The sequence below is a fragment of the Pagrus pagrus genome (genome assembly GCF_965226575.1).
Source record: "Pagrus pagrus genome assembly, contig: HAP1_SCAFFOLD_59, whole genome shotgun sequence".
Classification (NCBI taxonomy): Eukaryota; Metazoa; Chordata; class Actinopteri; order Spariformes; family Sparidae; genus Pagrus; species Pagrus pagrus.
Genome location: NW_028175404.1, coordinates 79,531 through 85,530, shown reverse-complemented (window position 1 = coordinate 85,530; position 6,000 = coordinate 79,531).

Here is a 6,000-nt window from a genome sequence, read left to right as displayed (position 1 = left end):
ACCGACAACAGTAGCTCTCAACTGCTCCATTTACCCCAATGTTAATCTGGAGGAGGATTTTCGAGGATTTTCCAAACTGCCCCTGTTTTTAACTCGCTCCTATTACCACATTTCAGAAGCTAGGACCACAAAAAATAATGGCTGTGTTCTTTAAGGCCTTCCTGGCTTGATGGTGAAGAAAATTTTCCAATATCATGTTTGGTTTTGAAGATATAGCACTAGTTTGAGGTCTAGATTTGGGGCAAAAGTCACTCTCAAATCAGCTGTCCCAGGTGGTTGCTAGGGGTTAACGACAACCATCACCGCGGCAACCAAGCTGAACTGGCCCTGCAGAGACACACACACACAGACAGAGACACAGACAGACACACACACACAGAGACAGACAGATAGACAGAGACACACACACACACACACACACACACATGCACACACAGACAGACACACACACTCCTTATGGGGACATTTTCAAATTTCATCCTGCGACTGCTTCATCATATGTTCAGCTACAGAAACCGTTCAACTATCAAAATGTTTGGCTTTTTAAGCTCTTTCAGCCTGGATATAATATAATGTAAATATGAAAGTTCTCAACGTACGTGGGGTGCGAATTTGCACAGAGCACAGCCCACTCTCGCGATTTCCCAACGGGAAATTGTCTAGTTAGTGGGCTGTGCTCGCAAGCCCACTATGGACACCTCTATAGCAAAGCTATAGGTGTCCATAGTGGGCTGTGCGAAGCACAGCCCACTATTGTTATTCCCCGGGCCTCTTTTTATTATTATTCTTCTTCCGCATATTTTATAATGGGTTTTCCCATTTGCGCTTCGGCGCGTAACTTGCCCCGCAGCTTTGAGCGCACACAAACAAAAAATATATCAAAACGTGCGGCTCGATCGGACGATTATTGCTATCATTCAGATTTCCAGAATATTAATTTTTCGCGTCGTAAGACGCGAAAAACTGCGAAAAATTTCCCATAAGAATGAATGGGATGAGGGAAAAAAAAATCGCAAATCTCAAACATCTCCTGCTCTGGCCTACGTTCACCTAGAAACACCATTCAAACTTTAAAACGTAGGCACGGATCTTGTCTATCTGAGTTGTATTTGAACTTTTTTCGTATGATGTTTCGTTTTTGAACTCTGACCCTTTAACGATGGTGAGTGATTTTGGAAAAATTCAGGATTTATAATGGGTGTGTATTGCGGAATGTTCGTGCAGAGCCAACTGACAGAGTGGGGGAGACTCAAAAAAAACTCTCAGACATTTTGTCTTTCCACGACGACCCCAGCCACAAATTACACAGTAGAAGAGTGATTTTTTCACCAAGTTGTAGCCACGCTTGTCCTCTTTCTCCCAATGTGTCTACTTTATCTGTAGGATTTACGATTTTTGATTTATCTGCCTCCAACCGACAAGAGTAGCTCTCAACTGCCCCATTTACTCCAATGTTAATCAGGAGGAGGATTTTCGAGGATTTTCAAAACTGCCCCTGTTTTTAACTCGCTCCTATGACCACATTTCTGAAGCTAGGACCACAAAAAATAATGGCTGTGTTCTTTAAGGCCTTCCTGGCTTGATGGTGAAGAAAATTTTCCGATATCATGTTTGGTTCTGAAGATATAGCACTAGTTTGAGGTCCTAGATTTGGGGCAAAAGTCACTCTCAAATCAGCTGTCCCAGGTGGTTGCTAGGGGTTAACGACAACCATCACCGCGGCAACCAAGCTGAACAGGGCCTGCAGAGACACACACACACACAGATAGACAGACAGACAGACAGACACACAGACACAGATAGACAGACAGACAGACAGACACACACAGACAGACAGACAGACAGACAGACACAGACAGACAGACACACACACACACAGACACACACATCGCGTCGTAAGACGCGAAAAACTTCCCATAATTTACACACACACAGACAGACAGACAGACACTCACACACAGACACACACACACACAGATAGACAGACAGAGAGACAGACAGACACACACACACAGACACACACACAGACACACACACACAGACAGACAGACAGACAGACACACAGACACACAGACAGACACACAGACAGACACACAGACACACACATCGCGTCGTAAGACGCGAAAAACTTCCAATAATTTACACACACACAGACAGACAGACAGACACGCACAGACAGACACACACACGCACACACAGACACACACACAGTATATTTCCCAACATTTCAACTATATTTAACGATCATCTTTTCATTCATTCAAACCAGGAACTCCATTCCTGGGATGCCCTCTTGACCCAGTGCAGGTGGTGGGAGAGAGCAGGATGATGGACAAGCTGTCAACACTGCTGGTGAAGGAGTCCCACCCCCTGCAGGTCACTATCACCACACTGGTCAGCTTCTTCAACGACAGACTGATACACCCCAAGTGTGTGAAGGAGAGGTATCGCAGGTCCTTCCTTCCTGCTGCTGTCAGTCTACAATCAGCACTGCTCCCACTAGACCTCGCATGTGCACTGTGCAATACAAAACTCTACACATATCCACATACTTTTTGGTTTGCACTAGTTGGACAATTTTTAATACTCATATTTGTTATTTATTGTTTGTAAATAAAAAATAGCAAACTGTTCATACTTACACTGTTCATATTATAAATACTATGTCATATTGTAAATACTAAGTTCAAATTGTAAATACTAAGTTCATATTGTAAATACTATGTATATATGAGTTAATTCTATTTCTTATCTTTTGATTATATTGTTTATTTTTTTACTTTGTATTATTGTTTAGTGTGACACTGTCCTTTGGCTGCTGTGACTAAGAAATTTCCCCATTTGCTGGACAAATAAAGGAATTCTGATTCTGATTCAAATATTTAAATGTTTCCATTCATCAATATATTGAGATTTATTGAATTTCTCAGTCTGATTTAGAGTATTTGACTCATTCTCACTGTAATATCTCTTCATACTCCATCAGCTGATATAATATAAATTGTTTTATGTTCTGTATTTAATGATATATAATACAATAATTCAATATTAATCAATCAATATTACTATTAAATAAGTTTTCTAACTAACATTGATGTTTTTTTAATGTATTACATTCATAAAAATAAATATTAATCATGAACTGCAGCAGAGTCTGGAGTCTGTCTCAAGTGCTCAGATATCAGCCATCTCATTTGACAAATCACCTCGGATACAGATGACAGATAACACAGGAGGACTCTGTGACTAAGAAATTTCCCCATTTGCTGGACAAATAAAGGGATTCTGATTCTGATTCAAATATTTAAATGTTTCCAATCATCAATATATTGAGATTTATTGAATTTCTCAGTCTGATTTAGAGTATTTGACTCATTCTCACTGTTATATCTCTTCATACTCCATCAGCTGATATCAATTGTTTTATGTTCTGTATTTAATGATATATAATATAATAATTCAATATTAATCAATCAATATTACTATTAAATAAGTTTTCTCACTAACATTGATGTTTTTTTAATGTATTACATTCATAAAAATAAATATTAATCATGAACTGCAGCAGAGTCTGGAGTCTGTCTCAAGTGCACAGATATCAGCCATCTCATTTGACAAATCACCTCGGATACAGATGACAGATAACACAGGAGGACTCTGTGACTAAGAAATTTCCCCATTTGCTGGACAAATAAAGGAATTCTGATTCTGATTCAAATATTTAAATGTTTCCAATCATCAATATATTGAGATTTATTGAATTTCTCAGTCTGATTCAGAGTATTTGACTCATTCTCACTGTAATATCTCTTAATACTCCATCAGCTGATATAATATAATTTGTTTTATGTTCTGTATTTAATGATATATAATATAATAATTCAATATTAATCAATCAATTTTACTATTAATTAAGTTTTCTAATTAACATTGATGTTTTTTTAATGTATTACATTCATAAAAATAAATATTAATCATGAACTGCAGCAGAGTCTGGAGTCTGTCTCAAGTGCTCAGATATCAGCCATCTCATTTGACAAATCACCTCGGATACAGATGACAGATAACACAGGAGGACTCTGTGACTAAGAAATTTCCCCATTTGCTGGACAAATAAAGGGATTCTGATTCTGATTCAAATATTTAAATGTTTCCAATCATCAATATATTGAGATTTATTGAATTTCTCAGTCTGATTTAGAGTATTTGACTCATTCTCACTGTTATATCTCTTCATACTCCATCAGCTGATATCAATTGTTTTATGTTCTGTATTTAATGATATATAATATAATAATTCAATATTAATCAATCAATATTACTATTAAATAAGTTTTCTCACTAACATTGATGTTTTTTTAATGTATTACATTCATAAAAATAAATATTAATCATGAACTGCAGCAGAGTCTGGAGTCTGTCTCAAGTGCACAGATATCAGCCATCTCATTTGACAAATCACCTCGGATACAGATGACAGATAACACAGGAGGACTCTGTGACTAAGAAATTTCCCCATTTGCTGGACAAATAAAGGAATTCTGATTCTGATTCAAATATTTAAATGTTTCCAATCATCAATATATTGAGATTTATTAAATTTCTCAGTCTGATTCAGAGTATTTGACTCATTCTCACTGTAATATCTCTTAATACTCCATCAGCTGATATAATATAATTTGTTTTATGTTCTGTATTTAATGATATATAATATAATAATTCAATATTAATCAATCAATTTTACTATTAATTAAGTTTTCTAATTAACATTGATTTTTTTTAATGTATTACATTCATAAAAATAAATATTAATCATGAACTGCAGCAGAGTCTGGAGTCTGTCTCAAGTGCACCGATATCAGCCATCTCATTTGACAAATCACCTCGGATACAGATGACAGATAACACGGGAGGACTCTGATTGGACAGTTGTGTGGCGTGATTTTGGCCTTGATATAACCCTGGTCCGGCTCTGCTCGTCCCCTTTGACCTACTTGTAGGTAAGTACCAGTCATGTTTGACATGAGCACACTGAAATCGTTCATAAAAGTGGATTTTATTGAAGCTAGACATTACTATCTCTCCTATGATCACGATAACTCATGATTTCGGAAAAATTAATGTAATTGTTTATGGTCTGTCTGTTTCATCAATATCAATCCGCTGTTGGCCCGGAGCTACTGGGCTCCGACTAGCCAAGCTAACGTGCCGGTCGGTCTGTTATAGCAATAGCGCTAGCTCGAGCGGCCGAGCTCTCGGCTAGTCGGAGCCCAGTAGCTCCGGGCCAACAGCGGTTAGCAAAGCCACAGGGGTCCATAAGTACAGCATGTGTCTGTGTAGCTAACAGTAATGGGCCTCCGTCAGTCTGTTTCAACACAACACTATTAAGACGAGCTAACGGCGCTACTAGGCTCTGGTGCATAAACCAGTAGGCCGCAGTCGAAGCCAACCGCGGTGACTTTGCTTTTTCTATGGTGAAACGCTAACCGGAGCGAAAAGCTAACCGTGTGAATGTGTCTGTGTAGCTAACAGTAATGGGCCTCCGTCAGTCTGTTTCAATACAACACTATGAAGACGAGCTAACTGCGCTACTAGGCTCTGGTACATAAACCAGTAGGCCGCAGTCGAAGCCAACAGCGGTGATTTGCTTTTTCTATGAAGAAAAGCTAACCGGAGCGAAAAGCTAACTGTGTGAATGTGTCTGTGTAGCTAACAGTAATGGGCCTCCGTCAGTCTGTTTCAATACAACACTATTAAGACGAGCTAACGGCGCTACTAGGCTCTGGTACATAAACCAGTAGGCCGCAGTCGAAGCCAACAGCGGTGATTTGCTTTTTCTATGAAGAAAAGCTAACCGGAGCGAAAAGCTAACTGTGCTAACATCCGTACATGTTTAACGAAAGGGAGCTTATTGAAGCTAGACATTACTGTCTCGTGATTTTGGTTAGACTGATGTTTATGGCCGACCTGTTTCTATATAAGAACACTGAGCTAAAAGCT